The 21,304-nt window shown below is 42.4% G+C and overlaps 1 non-coding gene across 1 annotated transcript; it reads right to left on the bottom strand.

Moving 5' to 3' along the window:
- Positions 1–10,068: 10,068 nt before the first annotated feature.
- Positions 10,069–10,186, bottom strand: LOC142593503 (small nucleolar RNA SNORA26). Its single transcript, XR_012831032.1, has one exon. It is a non-coding gene; the product is annotated as a small nucleolar RNA SNORA26 (small nucleolar RNA).
- Positions 10,187–21,304: the final 11,118 nt, after the last annotated feature.

Below are 21,304 nucleotides of genomic sequence, written 5' to 3' on the forward strand. Positions count from 1 at the left end.
AAATCTTACCCTAAAAATCTTTATTTTAAATTACTTCAAAACATGCAATTTATAAAACCCACCATGAGAAATTCTGCCAGAGTGGATCTGAAAGGCAGCTGGGAATACAAGCAAACAGATGATCCATATGATATTCTTACTTGGAGTTTTGAAATCTGACAACAGAAAATAATTTACTTGGAAGGAAAAACAGTTCCTCTCCATCCCCTTTTCAACACGTGAAATATTCACCTCTAATTTATTTTACCACAAGAAAATGGCAACAGCATTTTGCACTACTGAATTTTATGCAACACCCTCCTGAGCAGTCCAACTTGTACTCACATCTCAGGTCAATAAAACCATATATAAACTATGTAAAAGTCCAACAGAATAAAAACAAAGACACTTAAATCTCAGTCTGTAACTACTTTAAAGATTCTGATTACAAATTGCAAGGGACTTTTTCCTCTCTGTGCTCACACAAACATACACAAAATATTGAGAAGATATTAAATAACCTTCTTAAGGCAGACTCAATAATAATACTATTACTCTGAATAAAACCAAAAAGTGATGAAATGGGAATAATTCACAATTAAACTGCAGAAGCCCCAGTGGAAGGACAGATCACTTATATGGAAGAATAAAGATTATTGTTCTTAAAGCAAAAACCAAAGGTAATACGTGAGAAACTGTATGAGTCAAGCTTGTGACACCCTGCTGAACAAGATCAAAGATGAGTTCAGGTTAACAGCATGAGGATTAGTGAGAAATGGTATAAATAACCCAACTTTATATAACCCCAGACCTTCAGACTGTGCCGGGGCACCTGGTAGCACAGCACAGAGCAGGAATGGTGAGGTGAGCTACTGAGAAAAGAAAGAGGCAAGACTGAGGACAGGATCTCAACTCATTTTAGACATTAGGTTATGAATAGCAACCTCAGAAAGATAACGAAGGTTTGTAGAGAAGTCTGAGGGGCCTGACTCTCTGCTGAAGTAAACAAGCACAGGTTCATTGAATCTCAGTGAAACTGTCTGAAGACCTACCCTACATTTGTGCTAGCTTGCTTGTCATCCACCATACTGATTCACAGGTCCTAGTGACCTCCAACTAAGTTTGCATACCTTATTTTTGGAAGTTTTAAAGCTACCTAGATTCAAGCAGCCTTTTCAAATTCTAATTGATAGGTCTTAAACCAGAGAGATCTGAGAGAGCAGCTCTTCTCTCATGCTACAGTTTACATGGAATAACATCTCCACTTAATACAAAATGCAACAATTTTCTAAAAAAAGCCCTCAACAATGGTAGTACCCTATCTATATTTTCTTCCTCATAAATGAAGTCCTGTCCAAGGGTTACATGGGAGCTGTTACTAACTACATAACAAATGCTGTATCTGCTTACAGTTCTTGAAGTGACAGCAGCACTATAATTCATAGTGTTGTGAAGCAGTTTGAGATACATGGGATATTTAAGAGGGTATATAAAATATTCACTGTTTCTCTTTACCTTTGTATTTCATATCCAAACCCTGTATCCAAATATGGAGAGCACTCATCCAATAGCTGAAGCTGCCTTCACTTAACAGTCATAATTTTAGTCAAAAAGGAAAACCATCAGCCCCTCTCTAATGGCATAAATACAGATACTCAAGTTCTCAATGTTTTATGATTACTTCTTGGCACATTTTCTTTTTCCTAGCAATTTCCAAAGAAAGTGAGCAAATAGTTCAAGGAAAGAGTTTGTAGAAAGTGTGAGCTACATGCTATGTAGTGCATAAGCCAGGTGGTGCTGACTTCATTATGAATTATGACAATGGCCATAAGTTTTCTCTTCCTGCTCACCTCTAAAATATGCTGCTTATAGGATGCAAGAAAGAAAAATAAATTTTTTTGTGATTTTTAAATATAAGCTTAATGTTGTCTGAAAATGTAAGTATTAATCAGTTACAAAGATAGCTACAAGGCAGAGCTAATATTTTTCCATACCTTAAACTTATGTTTGTTTTGTTTAGCCTGTCTAATTTTGTAATTCTTTCAAATCACACACTCATATCCCATAGGGTTTATTAAAAGCAGTTGCTGCTCCATATTCTGTCAGTTTAAGATTTTTTTGTTGTTGTTTAGCATTTCTGAGAAAGAGTAACAAGAAAACTCAAATACTATAATAAAGCTATTGAGTGTTCATAAATTGGTTGAAGGGAGGAAGCCCCAGGAGGAGTGAAAATCATGGCAATGGCAAAGGAAGACTGCAGCCTGAGGAGCCTGGGAAGAATGTGGCAATCTGAGGAACGTGGGGCAGAGCTTAATAGGACCAACCTATAGAAGTACCTTGAGATCTTCTTTCTGCTTTGACTCACGGTAAATTGACACACTGCAAGGTTTTGTATCAGGTCAGGTGAGAACAGATGAAATACTGTGAATCAAAACAGATACAGCAATAAAACATAAGTCTGGAAGAAAAAAACAGAGATACAGCACCCCAGTAGCAGTAAAAAAAAAAAAAAAAAAAAAAAAGTCACCTTGTTACTTATTTGTATAATTAGTTTTCTTTAACTAAGACACGTGGTAAAACGATGCTGGAGAGGAGCTGCAGCAGTTGAAGCCATAATTTCCCAGCTCAGACCAAGAGGGCAGATGGGACCTAGCTCAGATCAGTGACACTTCTCAGCCTTAACATGACACAAGTGGGAATCAGACCACATTGCTATTACATGTGCAATGCTGTGAAGAAGAAATTACCGGCAGTTAAGGTACCCAAATCTGGGGTGCTCTCCCCACAACAAAATGATATGAAAATACTGACCTAGCAGCATCTTTTTGCGTAAGGCCAAAAATGATTCATGCCCTGCCATCAACAATATACAAACAAGGAGTAGTGGACAACAGAAAGGATTGCAGCTGGTATGCAGTTCCCATAAACATACTCATTATGCAGCATAAGAAGCAGCAATAGCTTGAATCTGGGACAGACTTAATGCCATCTTATTGTTCTTGGGGTTGCTTTTTAATAATTTTCACATTACTGTTACTATAAAAACACATCATAGAGTTAAAACCTTTTTATTGCATATATATGACTTCTATCATTATACCTTTTATTTTCTTTCCAGCTTTTCTTGATAGCAAAGTATGCCTAGGTGAATATCCCAGATTTCATGTAGAGAAGCAGAAGAGATTTTTTGTTGTGTCTTTTTTTTTTATTTTCTACTTATTTCTCTTTATCTTATTCTTTTTTTTTTTTTTCCTTTTATACCGCACAAAAGAGAACAGAGAGGCCATAACCCATTTGCAAATTGAAACAGCAGCAGCAAGGTCAAAAAGAGAAGTTTTGAGGCAACCCATGGGTATCTTGAAAAAAAATCATGGTATGTCACAGCGTACCAGCAACTCTAAAAAGCTTGTGCCATACTGGACCCGAAATCAGTATCTCGAGTCTGAGTATGTGGGAGAGAACACATTATTTCTGGAAACGGACTGCATCCTTCTGTATGCTTTAGTTGGCTTTATTCCCTTTTGGTTACTTTACCAATAAAGTATGTTGTATGTATTTTATGTATATACTTTGGAGGAAAAAAAAAAATGAAGTGATGAACCTAACAGGATCCATTACTAGAATCCTGAGAACATTACAGCTAGCAGTCATTTCAAGCAGCTTGCAGAGAATTTTTCTGTAGAGCTGCTATTTATTTTCTTTCACTTTCCAAACTGCATGAGATAATTTTCTATTTTTAAGGCACAGATCATTATATAGCCAAACAGAAGCTGGGATTTCATCTTCCCACACCATCTGTAATAAGACTCAATGGCAGGAGCACTAATAAAACCCAAGCCAAATTCCGTTACACAAATCACCTTCAGGTAATCCCTTCACTTATGAAAAGAAAGTCTGAAAACACTCTGAATCATAGGCCACGTACCACCTCTGCTTTGGTGTGCAATATACCACTGAGAAGGAAATAAAATGACCTCACCTGCTACCACACTAGACAAACTAGGGATCTGCGTGACCTGTTGTCTCCAAACCCAGACAGTGCTAAAAGCAGGAACTCCCAGCATTTTTTCATCCCCTGGTTTTGTGCACACTGCTCTTCCTAGGACTCTGCCTATTTCTAATTACTCCTGCTCATGATTTTAATAAAGTATATGTAAGCTAAAATACATTTATTAGAATGTGGTGTGAATTAAATTAACTTTGTGTCTTATAGTAAACACACACAAATGGAAGATGGCAAGTCATTGTCAGCTTCTATACTTTTTTTTTTTAAATCTGAAAGAGTATGAATGTTTGCAGTATTATAGTGTTCAGTGTTTATGCATTGAGTCAAAGCTGTAGAACTTAAATATCAAAGCATGTGAGGAAATCTCTGATCTTTACATCAAAGTCCACTGAACAGAAGAGACTCTCTTTGCAGCAATGAATGTCAGTGAAGGTCACACAGCTTTCACCTTTATTTAGATAAGCAAAAGTATTGATGTGTGGAAAAATCCAATCTGAGTTGCATCTGAAACCAAATGTAGAAAGTTTTAAGAAAATGTGTTCTATATAGATCTGATATCTAAAGACCATAAAAAGAGGATTTTTCAACCTCATAAACTGTCATTTTGTAAGAAATGCCTGCCTGCATTGATCCAAACCATAATACATGGGATGCACGCTCATTGTTTCTTAGGTACAAGTGTGTTCAGTCTGTATTCTCACCCTTCTGCTATTTTGCTCTTTGCATGAACTCAAGAATCCTGAGTATGACTGTAACATTACGTGAAGGCATGAGGAAAAATAAGGAAGATGCAGGCAACTAACCGTCAACTCAAAAGAACAGCTAGGACAATAATTAGCCATTATTACTTGAGTATTGCCTCCAAGCTTCCCACTGAAGATCAATAGGCATGATTTATTAAGGTAAGGCCACAAAGAGTCCTAAACCCAACTCTAACATGAATTAATACCTGCCTTAAAAATAATAAAAACACCCCCTTTAGATTCTTAAAAACAAAGCAGTACAAAGATCACAAATTTTATTACTAAGCAGAAGTCACACAAATTCTGGTATTGCCAAGGTCCTCAGAACTAAAACTCTTGGGGAGTACCAGACTTTCAAGGCGGTCCCCCAACGACTGTTCCCAATCCAAAAGAAGAATAAACAATTTTGTGTCTTGCCAGACCCTTGCACAGAACACGGAACAATGCTGTTGCATGTAGACCTGTGTACAGAAAACAGGCCAGGGCTTAGCCCATGTTACTCCTGAAGTAAATCATTCTTCAGCTTTTTTATCTGCATTTCCTTTGATCATTGAGTCTTGACAGTTGTAAGAACTTACCAAAAGGAAGTGAAATAGGACATGTCATGCTTTTCAACTGTCTGCTAGAACATGGAATAAATACATAGATATGAAACTATTCCCCCTTCTGTCTGATGGTCTTCAGTCTTGCTGAACAAATTTAACATTCTTGCAGATTTAGTCAATGAAAAAACAAAGCAGCTTTCATGAATGTCCAATCAATAGCCAGAATAAACAGAAATGTACAGATTAAAAGCTATGTTATAGCTTTCCTCCATCTCTATTTCCCCCCAAACTCTCATATAATCCCTGTTGTACTAACCATACATACAAAAATTTATAAAACGACAGAATTTAGCTTAATGTCATTTAGCCTGTAACAAGGCTAGTTAATACAAATGTGTGATGGTGTAAAGCCAACTAGTTAGCCCTTGACTATTCTCCAGCAAACCTGGCTATTTTTCTTCCATTAGTCTTCACTTTTCCAATGAGTAATAGAAGGGAAAATTGCAATGTTATAACTTCATTTAGAGGGTAGCGTTCATACAAACAAGCTCTCTCAGTCAACTGCACAGCCCCAAGTATACAGTCCCACAGGGTGGTGGTCAGGGTGAATGAGGTAATTTGCAACAATAATGTTATCAGATTTAGACTTACTTCATATTCCTAGACTAATACTAATGCCTTTGTTTTGTGTCACTATTTTAACATGTTATATCATAAAATTAATTAGGTGAATGATGCCTGAACTGACATATTTGTATTCCAATAAGCCTGAAGATGGAATAGCAAAGAAGTCAAAGTTAATTGAGAAGAGATTTCTTGTTAGAACTACTCATGAGAAGTCATAGGACAGAGTACCCTCAAGTGACTCATCTTTCCAACCAGCGTTTCTTCAAAATGAGACTTCAGCATAGAATAATAGCCCCAGCTGAGCGGTCTCAAATGTAAGAAGTCATAAGCCTGATAAACACATGAAATAATTTGATACCTCTTTAGTTTAAAATACAAAGTCTACTCTGATTTTGTATTAAACCAGTTCTACTGAAAAAGCTCTTCCCATTTTTGAAGAATAGTGCCTTAAGATTGCCTAGTTACCTGAAGAACAAGCTAGGTGAAACGTTAAGTATTCACCATAGAGTCTCAAGGATACTTTTTTTTCATTCTTGCTCTCTCTCCAGATGTACTAAAACCAGTAAGCTGAATCTACTTGTGCTGTGTGAAACCAGAATAGTAGGTCATGTTTAGAATGGATTCCCTCTCTCTTCATCAGCTTTTCTGCACGAATGTTTCAGAAGGACAGAACAGCACAGACTGGACTTTACATGCAACATCATCACGTAGTGGCACATGGGTATTTCATTCATAGCTACAGCAAATTAAAACTTCACTAACAGCACAACTTGTATAACATACTGCCAGTATACAGTATAGGTGTGTAAGCCACTAATGTGAAAAAGCTTATCTTCTGCAACAGAAAGACTGATAGGAAACAAAACCTCAGCTGTCAGCAATGGAAAGAAGTACATCCAAAACCATTTTTATATTGAACTTCTTGAAATTTAAGGCAAATTTCTCCCTTTAAGAAAGGAAATAAAGGAGGAAAGCAATGAGCAATGAAACTACTTGAAAGTACCAGTTAAAAGGGTGCAGTATAGATAAACAGATAAAACGTTGCTTAAAAGACAAGTTTTAATCAGTCTTGTGGGCAAATTAAAACACACAAAAATAATAGCACTTTTAAACTGTGAATGTGCTCTATGGCAAAGCTGTATCTTTCCGTAACTGCAAGTCATGCCAAAACAAAGAAAAGTAAAAATGAATAACCCAGTTTAAAACTGTACCATACTGAAGCAGCAGAAATGCTTAAGGAGCAATATGATAAAAGACTTAAAATCGCTTCAAATTGATCAGAAGCAGGCAGTCTGCAAAAAAGTTTGCAAGCCCATGAAACGAACAAGTATGAAAGAAGCCTTTGAGAATTTGAATGCTACATCACAAAAGCCAAATGAATGATTTGTCTGTAATAGAGACTACTTTCCCCAAGTTTTTAAAAACTAGGGATGAATGAACAAGGACCTGCCTGAAATGTTTTAGAACAAATTTGTGAATCAGGACCAAGTCATTAGGATTTAATGGTACTTTTTATCACCAAGCCCAGCGTGAAGTTGAAGAGTAGCAATGGCTCAAAAGCCTTAACAAGTCTCTGAAGGAGTCAGCACCTAAGCACAGAGGATGGCTCAAAGGAACACACTTTATTTTCAAAGTCTTCAGATAGGTCCTTCAAGGGCACTATAGCTACCATGAAATAGAAGGGACCTAGGCCATTAATTCAGAAAGGAGAGGAATAGGTAGTTTTCATAAGCGAAAAGATCTCAAAGCTCTGTTTTCAGCATCAATTGATGTGAAAAATCAGGATACTCAAAGCTAACCATGATGGCAGACTCCAGAAGATCTTGATTCTGACAAGATCCTCACGGACAGAACAACAGGCAGAATTTAATGCCATTTATTGCACAACTACTGAATCTGGGAAAGAAAACTCCAACCCTAATTATAAAATAGCTTCTACTCCCTTCAGAAAGTTCTGGAAGTGCAGAAAGCTCACTGAAAATATCAGCCCAAGCTATCAAATGGAAATAAGGTTACTCATGAAGGAAAGCAGGAGACAGCATCTAGAAATTACCTTTGCTGAATACCATCAACTAGTGTTGAACCTAAGAGAAGCAAGATTTAGGAAACCTGTACAGGGCAGCATGAATCAGATTTGAAACCACACTCACATAAGGCAAGACTGAACAGACAAGAACTTAATCCTTGAATGTGACTGCAGAGGACTATAAAATAACTGATGAGGAAGCTTGTAGGAAGATGATTCATTGTTTCTCATAAGAGAAATTAGACAGTTGTCAGACAGGTTTAACATAAAGAGAAAGTACTTCTGTATGTCCTTCAAATTTAGCTTCAGCTTTTATTAAAACACAAGTCTATAGGAAAAGAAACACTTAGGTAAGCCTAACAGGCTACAAATATAACAGATCACTACTCAGCCCATTTAGCAGCTGTTTAAGAAAAGATAACAACCAGAAACACTTCCTGGCTAGATGGAGGTTAAATCTGACCAAGTATATATAAGAAAAAGTTTGGTCCTAAATCCACACTAATTCACTTTCCTGCATAGGCTGTGGGGAGTGCCTGGCAGTTACTTCTAATTGTATTTTATATTCTTGTTTGTGCATTCCAAGGAAGCATTGGCTAGCAATAGGGTGCACATAAATCACTTCATGTTAAGACCTACTATTGAGGAATAATTTTTTAATATTTACTTAGACATAAGCAACTGAAGAGCACATACAGGATTTCAGTCACTCAACAATACTGATCTTGCTCTTCAAGAATCTTCACACCAGTTGTTTTATTTACATGCAATATTGCAATATTTTCCTTTTTGTTTATTTGAAATAGGCAGGTAATGGGATTCTTGCTAAGGATTTAGTAGTGCTTGTTCTTTAAAGTTTGAGGCAATCTTTCGACTAATTGTAGAACATGAAAACAACACACACAGCCTAACGAAATAACTTAGAAGTTGGCCGGCTGACCTTAAAGTGCTTCTGCAGTCTAAAAAGCTTCAGAAAACCATGAAAAACATTCAGAATAAAAGATGAAGATTAAGAGGACATTTTCAATTGATTTGTAAGTTAAAGATTAAATTTGCACATGGCAACAGAGTGTTTCTGCATGACAATATGAAAGTATTCACATCCATGAAACAAAGCCTTTATACAGGAAGTACCTAGGTAAGAAAACTTCAGAACACACAAACTTCTGGTAGCATTCTCATGTTTTATTTCAATTAATCCACACAGACATAGAAATAAATTACAGCAGTTTTTGTTAAGAAACCTCACTTTCAACAAACAGCAGGTTCCTGTTTAAACCTGATCATTGAAGAGGTGTAGTTTCAGACATTGCTTGTCTCAGTTTCACTTTCAAGACAATACGTTACAGGCAACAACTGGAATCATCTAGTATGAATTCATAAATCAGCCACTCATCAAATCAGAAGCTGTTATTTAATATCAGTTCCAATCCCTTGCACGTGCTGGTTTCCTCCCTGTAAAAGAAGTTTTAATTTGCGGTCAGCATCACACACAAGAGAGGTAACTGGCCTGAGGTTGAGTCATATGAACATGCCACATGACACTAACCCTTAAGTCAGAGCCATTTCTCAATACAAATTTCTTCATTTGTACAGAATTTTCCTTTCCCATATACTAGTACGGATTCCATTCCAGAGGACCAGCCAGATTAAATAGACCCAGTAACGATTGTGACTATAAGCTTTCCTCAGATTTTTTTGAATTTAGATTGGCTAAGTCTATATAAAGTTCTAACAATTTCCACACAGGTTTCCACTCATCTGAACTAATTTTGTTGTTTTGCTTTTTTTTTTTGGGGGGGGGGGGGGGGGGGTGGTAGGGTGGTAGCGGTGTTTTAGTTTTCAGGTAAGGAATAATTTAAAATTCTTTATATATAGAAGACAATCCAGCCACTAACATCTGATAATCCTTTTTACACTACATACCTGGAGACCACTCAATTTACAAGGAACTCTCTTTGCTCAAGATATTTCACATAGATTCATCAACACACTTGAGAAACCTGGAAAATAAGAATTACATGAAACCGATATTAAGACTCAGGTAACAAGATATTCAGATGACAGTTCAGTCTACCTACAAGCTATTTTGCATGCAACAGGGTTGATTTGCTAACTTCCCAAAGTTCAGTAGTTTCATGAATGTGTTCCTCTCAGCATGTTCCAAAGAAGAGTTTCAACCTCACCTCTGGGTTTGAGAGAGAACTTTTATACCCCTCTGTGTTGGCCACTTAAGACACTGCCAGACTTAAGAGGGCAAAGCATAAAAGGGGAGTAAGTTATAGTACCAATTTTTTCTTGTTAACTAAGATGATCTGAACTTACCATTTACTCAAAATAGGTATTACAATTTACTTGAAATTTATGAATTATCATAAAGTAAGATTTAAATAATCTGCAATTGTCATTATGCTAGAGCACACTTACCTTCTCGCAGAAGGTATTATTTGTTCCTAAGAAGTCCTGAGCATTGCGTCTAATTTAGGTATGATCATCCATGTCTAGAATATTTCAGATATGGAGTTGCTAAGTGGGACCCCTAAAGAGCACAAAGAAACCCCAGAATTATTAAATTATAATTTATATTATGTCTAATTACAGACCTTCTTAAAGCCATATTCTACAAAGTTGCAGAAGTAATTCACGTAAAGTTCCTTATCAAATCAACACCTAGAGAAAAAGGGAGTAAATCGTTCAATCTGTTGAAGATTCTTTACTAATCAGCCCATTTAAACCACACAGATCTTTTTAACACCTTTTAAAATATACTGATAACCAGAAACAATGGAAAGTTTATTAAGCCTAAATTGCTTTTAGTGTTGACACTACCCTGAAGCAAGCTGTATATTTCTTAACACTGATATTTACAAGAGGATTCATTGCTACCTTGTGCCTACTCACATATACCTATATACCTTGTAACAAGTTATACAGAACTCAGCCCAGAGACATCAAAGGTCGCTGTTACAGATATAGTAGAAGACTTGGCCAAAAGCCTATGCAGTCAGTGACTTCTCCTTGTTTGAAAAGCTAAGTCCATTTGAACTTAAGTGCCTACAGCATTCCATACCCTAAACACTGCAGGTTGTGACTGTAGTTTTCTTGATGCAGCCTACAAAAAAGAAACCACTACACTGAATCAGATTTAAGGTCTGCGCAGCAAAATGCCTCTAATTTAGAAAAGAGCAGAAGGGTACAAATACTTCTTTGTCTCACGGTGGTACAGACCGGTACCCCCAGATATGTTTGTGTTCAAGTCGTACGGCGGCAGGATTCAAAGCCCTCCGTTTCTGAAGCCCAAAGCCTTACGCAAGCAGCCCTAGGCTGTGAGATACGCGATGAAGTCGCTGTGCCCCTTACCTACAGGCGTTCAAAGGCACGACTCCAGATCCCCAGCGCTTCCCGCTGGCGAGGCCTACCGGGCTTTGCCTCGGGCCCACGCCGGGAGCAGCCGAGCGCGGCGGGCCGGCGGACAAAGCCCTGGGGGCCATTTGAAGGCCTTGCCGGTAGCCGGGGACGCTTTCGGCCGCCTTCCGCCGCGGGGAGCGTGCGGCCCACGCCGCTCACTGCGGAGGGAGAGAGAAATCAGCCCGGGGCAGCGAGGGGGGCCGGGGGGAGGGAAAGGAGGGGGCCGCTTGTGCCTCACGACAGGCTGCAGGGCGGAGGGGACGGCTCCGCGCTGGGTTTCTGTGAGGGAAAGGTGCTCTATCCCCCTGTGTTGACTCCTCGGACCACCGCCAGGCTCCGAGAGGGCAAGATGTGAAGGGAAGACGCGAGTAGGTCCCACCCCGCCCCAACCCCGCACCCCGTCCGGTAGGAGCCCGGGGGCTCCCTGAGGGGAAGCGGCTGCCGCCGCCTTACCGCAGCGACGGGCGGCGGGGAAAGAGGGCGGGGGGGGCGCCTGCCGGGGCCTTAAATACCGCCCCGCCCCTCCCGCGAGAGCCCGCGCGCCGCCGCTGGAGGGGGCGGGGGCAGCCGACGGGAAGGGCGCCGCTGCCGATTGGTGGAGCTGGCGCACGTGACACCCCCCCCCCCCCCCCCCCGCGAGCGGGGCGGGGCCGTGGCGGCGGCGCCGCGCGCCGGAGCTCCGAGCAGCCCCTGAGGGGGGGGCTGCCCCGCGGGGGGAGCGGCCTGCGCCCGCCGCTGGAGCGGGGGGGAGCGGCCTGCGCCCGCCGCTGGAACGGGGGGGAGCGGCCTGCGCCCACCGCTGGAACGGGGGGAGCGGCCTGCGCCCACCGCTGGAACGGGGGGAGCGGCCTGCGCCTCTGGAACGGGGGAGCGGCCTGTGCCCCCGGGCCGCTGGGGTCCGGGATGAGGGGGCGGCCTTCTGCCTCAGCGAGAAGCGCCCCGGTTGCTCAGTCGCGCTCCCTGACATGGGGCTTTCGTCATCGTTGAGACGTAGTTTTCCATCGCTGCCCAGGCCGAGCTCTAGGGGCCCGGAGGTCTTTCACGTAGAGAAGCAAAAGCGTCTTCGGTGTGAAGCAACAGCCGCGTAGCGGCTTTGAGGAACTAAATGCTGCTGATCTCTGCCTAAACTCCCACGTAAGCCCTGCTGTAGGAGGCTTAGGGCCTGCCGGTGAGGTTAGCGAGGTGAGCCTCGAGCCCGCGCTAATGCCCCCGCTGACGTTGCAGCACGCGCAGCCCGCGCTGGAGCGCGCCTGGAACCCGGCCTGTCCTGCGAGTCAGCGCGCGGCGTGGGTGCAAAACACGGCTCTCGCTCTACCTCAGCCGGGACCTGCTGCCTGACTGGGGGTACTGCTAAGAGCTCTTAGGGTGAGTACAAGCAGATTAGCCTAAACGAGGAATTAGTAATTTGTAGCGCAGAAACTTTGAACGCTGACCAGCAAAGCTAGCAGGTAGGAACCGCGACACCTTGGTTCCCGTGGAGTCCTGAACTCGGCGAAAGTCCCTGCTTCACAAAGAGGTGGATATATTGCTGATAATTCATAGCTTCCTGTCTCAGTGAGAAGCAGTATGTCTTGGGCTCGTACCGAGTTGCTACCAGCGCAGCACCTGTCAGTGTGTGGAAAGAAAAAAACAGGCTGGCCCGCTATCCCTGAGACTTTTCTGAACCCTGCATTTAAATTACCCTCAGCAGATCTAAACCGATCTGATTCAGACTGAAACACATAGTCACATAGTTGCAAACAAGGGATAGCTCGAGGAAATGTTTCCTATCGCTTCTAGTTACTTCTGTCTGATCTTGATACTTGCTGAAACCATTGTTGCAGATGTAATCCCTGTGCCAGTAGGTTTATTGTGGGTACATCAGGATTCGAAAGTTGTCTCAGGGCTCTGGGTAAGTCGCTCTCTGGGTATGAATTTGTGAGGCATGTAGCTTCAGGTTATTTCAAGTGGGGTTCTCTGCAATCACCATTTTCTACAGTTAGACACATAAGTCCAATCTGTCCTTTCTTGTAATGTAGCCAAAAAGATGCAGTGGCATCCTACCTTTACATTTTTAGCGCTCGTGCCAGTGGGATGCACGTCAAGCCCAGTTTCTTTTTTTCCAGTACAGAATGTAAACTAACACCTCTGTTAGCACAGCAAACCAGTAATCAGCATCCATCCCAGATGAGCATTTTAATCATTCAGATAAAATCCTACTCCTTTATCTTCCCCGGCGCAAGATTTCTTCTGTCTTCCCCATACAAACTTTGCATTGTTTGCCTTCTCTCTGGCTCCATGAAACTTACTTTCTTGTCCACACAACTTCAAGAGGAGGAACGCAGAGGCCACCTGCCCTGTCTGCCCCTTCCCAAACCTTCCCTATAGAATAAATTACTGTCCTAGCAAGGGTCAGATGTGGATTTGAGCCTTTTTATATGCAGGTAGGGTTCTCCTGTTTCCTGGGCAAGTCCTGTAACCATTGAGTTACTACCTACAAGACTGCAGGCAGATCTGCCATTTCCATGTTTTGTTGGAGAGAAAGGGCTGCCTCTAACATTTATCTGACCAAACTTGTCAGCTGGGCACTGAGTCTGCCTGCAAGCCTGGATATCCTGGGGACTTGCGGGAAAGCCCACGTTACTGGTGGATCTAAGTATAGCTTAATTTTGAGATGGATCCTGGATCACTAACCAGGAGGGATTCAGGTCTGGTCATGAACAGAATTTGCAGGAATTTCAGTTATTATGGGAGCTTGACTAGTGAACATGAAAATATTTAAGGGGGAGGGGAGAGTATGGACAGTTGCCACAAGAACTATACTTAAGAATCAGATACTTAGCATGCTACCTTTGTTCCACACTGGCCACCTCATGGTGAAGAAGAGCCTTTGCTTCTTTTCAGTGTGAGAGGGTAGCAGGTTCTACACATGCCCAAGGAAAACTGTCAGGCACCTGGTCAGCCATGCCAGTAGATGTTGTTAGGTCTCTTTACATTAGGGCACTTTCACTTGAGGTAGTCATGGAGAAGAATATCTGCAGGTCTGCATTTTGAAGTTAGCTAAATGGCAGCTGTGTGGATTTAGTGTTGAGCATTTTAAGGAGTCTGTGGTGATCTGAATGCAACTGTTCGAATCTGAAGAGTGGTGCTGTAATCAGCCAGGTCTCTCTTTGTGGGATGCATGAATTTAATCTCAAAGTCACTGGCCTGATACCTCTCTCAGCTGAAAGACTTTTGAAAAACACTTGTTTAAAAACATCATGTTGGGTTCACCACAATGCACAATTGTCATTAATGTTTCATTTCAATTTCATTGTCTTTCTCCACACTGATATGAAGGAAAACCAAGCAAATAAAATCTTGATGTGACCATCAGTCTTTGCAGATGGATGACAGTATCCATCTGCTTTAAATAATTGACAGGTTATAATGTAAGAGCCTTTGGGTTTTGTTGGTTTTGGTTTGTTTTTTTTTTTTTTTTACTTGATTAAAACTTTGAGATGCAAATGTAATAAAAATGTAATTTGATTAATTTATGCCATAATTCACATAAAATGAAAAGACTATTTTAAATTCATGCTGAAAATAGACTAAATGCCACTTACAGCCTGTCTGCTGTCAAAATACCCTGTGTGTTTTGTCCTCCAAGTGTATGTTAGTTAAAATTAGACCCTGTAGAATAGAACAAAAAAAATAAATAAAATCTTGGGAGAAGAAGAGGAGGGCAAGCCAGGATTGTTATTTCCTTTCCAGAGGCAGAAATAGCAATACATTTCTGTTAGAAACTTAAGTTTTCTGTTATTTTTTGCTCAGTGAGTCTCTTCTTGTTTGATAAATTACTTCCATGGCTAAAAATTTTGCTTATCTCTTTCTAGCCAATATGTATGATTAGAACTTAAATAGTACCTTTCCAACTCAAAGCACATTTCCTATAGGTAAGAAAAATGCCAGTAAAGTTTGCTAGTGAACTTTCTTACTGAATAGAATACCCAATAAAGAGGCCATTCTTCAAGCTTCTACTTTATGGAAATGTGGGAATATTTTCAGTTGAGTAGTGAGTGTCAGGGAAGATTAATATAATGTAAACTGATGAAGCAATATGTAGAAGTTCCCTTATTGTCACCGTTCAAAGCTCCTAATACTTTTTTTTTTTTTTTTTTAGAAACACAATTAAGCAGAAGGGAAAAGGCAAGAGTAAGATAATATGAGATAATCACACCTCTAGGCCATTATCAAGCATCAAACTGACCTGTAAAGGCCTAAACAGCCTCTTCATAGATTAAACTGTTTAATGGTTATCACTATAGAACTATTAGCCACTTTTATCTACTCAGTCAGCTTTTGGTGTATTTGACATCAACATATTTGCATCTGTCTTATGCTGCGGTCTTTGGGCTTTCAAATCTGATGTCTGGCCCAAAAAAATGAAGTCAGGTGCTGTAAATGTGTTTTGTTTTCTTCTGTAAAACAGCAGTTTCTGAGAAAAAGGAACAGATGGTATTCCTTCTCTGCCAACTAGTATACTGTTTACATTAGCAAAGATAGGCAAGATTCACAGATGAATTTAATGCAAAGTTTTATTTTCTGTGCTTCATATTTGGTAGCTGACAGTATGACTTGTTAGGATTCTAAAGATAAAGTTTTACCATATTTTAAATTAAGAGAAATAATTTCTCAGATAATTTGAAAATGTTGGGTAGGGGTTGCTTTGAAGCTGATAGTCTTAAAGAAGAACAGTGATTCCGAAGTTGGTTTGTTTTTTTTTTTTTTTTTTTTTAGACTAAGGGGCCCCCAGGAGACTCCCCACATTTTCTGTGGATTGTCATGAATTTTTCATGGACTACAACTCACTTTTACCATTAGAATTTCTGGTCTAAATAGAGTGGCTTCTGCGGCCCTGCTGTGAGACATGCACTACAGCCTCAGTCCGTGGACTGCAAGTTGGCATTTGGCATTGTGCTAAAGCTCCCAATCTGTTCTGCAGTGGGGGCCAAGCTTCATGGAAAATCTTTAGTCCTCATGCTTGTGTCTACATATTTGCCATTCTGTTAAAGACGCACTGGTATTTTTTGTAGAACATAATTTAATGTGAGATACAAAATATAAAGAAGCATTTGTAAAATTCTAAACACACATTGTCATCACTGAAGGTATTCCAGATATCTGAATTATCTTTTAATTCTTATTATATATTCTCCCATGTTCCAGAAAACCTGAGTATTGTTTTTAACTGCCCTTTCCATTAAAATACTCTTTTAATTGCCTGGAAATGTATCCTAAATTTTATTCTGTTCCAAACACTTGTTCAGCAAAACTGACTGATGATTACCCATTTCTGGACCAGAGTTTATTACAAGAAAAACATAAATGAACCCTCTGTGGAATTTTCCAAGATTTCTGGAGAGGAAATGCAATATCCTCTTTGTAGCACAGTGAACAGATATTCTAGTCCCAGCTTTGCTACTAACTTTCCTCTGTAACTTTGGACAAGCTGCTAAGTTTCTGCTGCCTGGTTTTTTGCTTTGTAAAAGAAGCTAATATTAACTTGCCACCCAATAATCTGACAAGTCTGAGTGAATGTTTGCAAAGTACTCTGAGAACATCGGATGCAAAATGTTATGAAAGTCCAAGCCTCTGCTAGCCAGAGAGGATATTTACAATAGGTTCTTATTTTATGTAGTGAAAGAAAAATATTCAAGCGTATAACCAGATGAGACCAAGACTGATCTAAAATTAAGTGCAGGAGGCATTTTTTGACCTTTCAACAGAAATTATATAAGCACGCTTACGTTATAAATAGTCCTTTGTTTTCCTTCTCTTTGTCTAACACTCAGAAGAAAGACAGGGTTAGTTGTTTGTTATGAAGAGACAGGGCAATGCTTTAGAGTGGAAACAATTGTTCACTGTTCTTTGTTTAAACAGTACCTGTAATGTTTGTAACTAGCATTTGTTGCTTTTATTAGCGCTTTTTTATCTTTAAAAAGCTACAGAAATAAACCTTCTAGTCCTGAAAATGACAACACCAGAAGAAAACCAAAGACACTCACCGGCCCATTTCAAGTGTGAAAGTTTCTTTCCTCTTTCCCCATTTGATATGTGACTGAAGAGCAGAAAAGCCAGTGCTAAACTATTGTTAAACTGGCACATATAAACACTTGTATATTATTTCCTATTTTTGTTATGAATCCTCAGAAATAATACATGAAATGTGTGCACCCTTAAATGAAATTATTTTTATTAGCATTAAGGATAATGATACTGAATTCTTCACAGAATGATGTGTGTAGGTATGTGCATATTTCCAAATATACTTATTTTCAACAGTAATCATTTCCTTGAACAACCAATAAATGCTTAACTAATAGCAATTTAATTTTGTGGTTTTTTTTTTTAAAAAAAACTTTAACAAATGGAAACCACCTGAAACCTTACCCTGAATTCAAGTAATTGGCATCAGTGAGAAAGCAAAAGTATGAAAATACCACGTACCTTTTTCTTATGGTTTTGTTTTTCTACTTTACATTATTTCTCTGGGGTTTGTATTATGGGAATAACGTCCTTGATATTAAAATATATGTGAGGTAAATGGCTTTATTAGTTACCACACTTTGTTTCATTTAGATTTTTAATCACCTTTCAAACTCATTCACTTGCTTCATAACTTTTCACTGGGCACAAGTACGATTCTCTGCAGTAAATTGGAATAAACGGGCTGCAACAAAGAGCACACAATTAGGCTTCTGGAATAAAAGGGATCTGAGTTTAAAAAACAGCTGTAGTGCAGTACTATCAGTCTCTATAGGCTACTTAGAAATGCACTGGAGACCAGTCAGGCCTCGATTGCTCCAGAACTGAGGCTGGGGGTGACCGGTCCTGAAATGACACCTCAGCTGAACTCCCATTTCCCTTGGTTATGCAGAGAAAACCTCTGATATTACATATAATCCAGTCCTCAGAGTTCAAGCAAATTAAACACTTGGGATCAAATTCACACATAATGTAAGACCATGAACTTAATAGACTTACACCAAGGATTATTTTTTTCTCAGTGTGATATTATTTGATGGCTCTTTTACATAGTGATTTGTGGATCTATGAAGCAGCTTAGTAGCCCTGATGACTTCACTCCATAAATGTCCAAAAATCTTTCTCCATCCTGTGCTTCAAGTGCCTACAGCGATTTGATACAACTAGTCCAACTTACTGAGGAAAGTGCTGTCTCTGTGACAACTTCATTTTGAGTTTCTTTGCTGAAACTGTCAACAGGACGCCAACTAATGCCAAGTTTGATACTGTTTTTATAAAGTGGGCACTTGTCCACAATGAGCTGGATTGAGGCCACTTACCTAACACTATTCTCAGGGTAGGAATTTATATGCTAGTGCTGATGCCAGATTTTTATTAATAATCATGGACCTTCTCTTGAAAAAAAAAAAAAAAAAAAAATTGCTGACTTCGGAATGTTTCCTGTAAATAAAGCCTGTGGGGCCAGGTTCTATAGGCTGAAATTATTATATTCTAGCATCACGAAATGAAAAGCGTAGCCAAGCCTGAGTGAGCCATACTTCCAAGTGCTGCTAGGAGCAGAGGTGCCTATAGGAATGTTAGCGGTTCTCTCCCTGAATGATTTCCTCAGCATAGCGGAGGAACAATATAGGGGCCTTAAGCTTCTGCTGAAAACAGCAACATCTGCTAAGGAAAAGGGGAATTTTAAGATGAGGCATTGCCCTAGCTGAACTCTGTTCTTGCTTCTCTCAGAGATTTGCTGTGTGGCCTCAAGTTAGCTATTTAACAACCTTGTGACCATTATCACGTGTGTAAATTTAATACACTCCTACTGCTCTACCTTGGAGAAAGACACGGGCCTCGACTTGCTTATGTTTGAAGAGGAACTGAGATTACTGCATTAACGGCGTTGTATAAACGCCACGTGTTGTAAACCCGCGAGTGGGCACTTCGGCACTAAGATGCGTGGTGCGGGCAGGGTCCCGGAGCAGCCTTGGTGAAGGTCGGTGGTGCCCGCATGAACGGCAGCGCAAAGCGCCCGCTGCGGGCACCGGGTTACAGCCCGGCCTGCTGGGGTTTGCAAGCGCCTGGGCTGCTGTCTACCTCAAATTAGGCGGAGAGAGCATGCCCCGAAGCACAGTGCCGCCGTGGCTGCCGCACGTCCGTGTGGTCCCGCCCGGACTCTGCCTTCCTGCCCTTCACCCTGCTGCCTGCCCGCACGACTTGGCACGCAGCGAGACCCGAGCTGTGCAGCCCCGCGGCCGTCCCAGGCCTGCCGGCAGCCCCCCCCCGCCCCCGCCGCTCCCGCGGCCCGGGAGGAGGCGGCGGGGCAGGCCCCGCGCCCCCTCCTCCCCGCAGCGCATTGGGCCGCGGCGGCGGCCGGGCCCTCCGGGGGCTGCCCCGGGCCGGCCGCTGCCCCTGACCTTCCCGTCCCCGGCGCTGTCCGAGCGGATCGGCGGGCGCGGCGCTGCGATGGAGCGGCGGCCGCCAGCGGAGGAGGAGGAGGAGGAGGAGGAGGCGGAGGAGGAAGGGAGAGATTAGCGCGGTGCCGGCTGGCGCAGAGGCGCGGCTGAGCGCTCCAGCGGGAGCCCGGGGCCCTGCGGACGGTGCGAGAGCCAGAGGCGGAAGGAGCGGCGGTGCGGCCGCTCTCCCCGCGCCGCTGAAGCTGCCGGCCAGGCGCCCGCAGGAGGGAGGGCAGGAAGGTCCGTCCTCCTCGCCGCTCTGCGGGCGCGAAGGGTGCCCGTGCAGTCCCCTCCTCTTGCTTTTATCCCAGCCCCGGAGCAGAAGCCGCCGCCGCCGCCCCCCTCTCCCTTCCTGCGCTCTTCCCACCATGAGCGGGGCTGTTTTCACCTTATAAAGATGGCGGTGTGGGATCGCTGCAACCTTTAGACTCATGACTGTCAGAAACATCGCCTCCATCTGTAATATGGTGAGTGCCCGCGGGCCGGCGCGCCGGCGGGGGCGGGGGCGGCACAGTGGCCCCTCCGGGGGCAGGCCCTGCTGGGGCCGGCCGAGGGGCGGCCGGGGGGGGCCCCCCGGCGAAGGAAGCGGCCGCATCCCTGCCCCCGGCGGCGGGGGAGCCGGGCAGGCTGCGCCGGGACGTGCCTGGGATGGAGCTGGCCGCCGGAGAGCGGCGATGTCCCGAGGAGTTTTCCCGGAGCGGGCCGGGGAGGGACGGAGATGCTGAGCCGGTGCGGAGCCCTCCGGAGCGGGGCAGGGCCCGGCCGATTGCGCGTTACAGACGGAGCCGCAGCCCGCCCTTCCTCCCCCTGCCCTTCCCTTCCTCCTCCTGCCCTAATCAACCTGCGAAAGGACCCCGAAGTTGGGCTCTGAAACCACGTTAAGTCAGTGACCACATCTAACCCTCTCAGGCAGGTACCTTGTGGTCATATGGGACCAGGAGCACCCCAGGTTGCACAGAAAACGAGGACGTTTAGATGCCTGCTCGCACGCTTTTGGATCCCGGTGCTAGGTACCTGTTCTAGGAAGCCTTGGCTTTAGAGCTAACCTCAGGGTTTAGCTTGCGCTGCATGCCACTCAGAGAGGACTGCTGTTTGTTAAGTGCGCTTGAATCACTCAGCTTTCTCTAAATCAGACTAGGCAATTAGGAAGGAATAAGGAAACATTAATATTCTTGTTTGTTATGTTCAGACTTTGCCAATTTCCTCCCCAGGAACGGTTGAAAGGTTACTCTCTGCATTGTGCTTGGGTCTAATTGTAATCCTAACAAACTTGGAGCATCTGAGTGAGTTTAGATTTTTGAAACTTCTCGGTGGGGGAAGGAAGAGCTCAAACTTTGTCTGTCAAAGGTTTATTAATACAGTGAGGCAGTAATAAACTTGTCAGAGAAATGGGTGTGTGCTAAGCACCCCAATGCAAACAGAAGAGAAGCTGTTTCTGCACATTTTGTTGTTTTAGTCTGTATTTTTCCCCCTTATTTCCAGGTTCTTCAAGAGCAGCCACACGCAGTTGCCAGCTTCCCTCC

The sequence above is a fragment of the Pelecanus crispus genome, chromosome 4 (assembly GCF_030463565.1).
Source record: "Pelecanus crispus isolate bPelCri1 chromosome 4, bPelCri1.pri, whole genome shotgun sequence".
Classification (NCBI taxonomy): domain Eukaryota; kingdom Metazoa; phylum Chordata; class Aves; order Pelecaniformes; family Pelecanidae; genus Pelecanus; species Pelecanus crispus.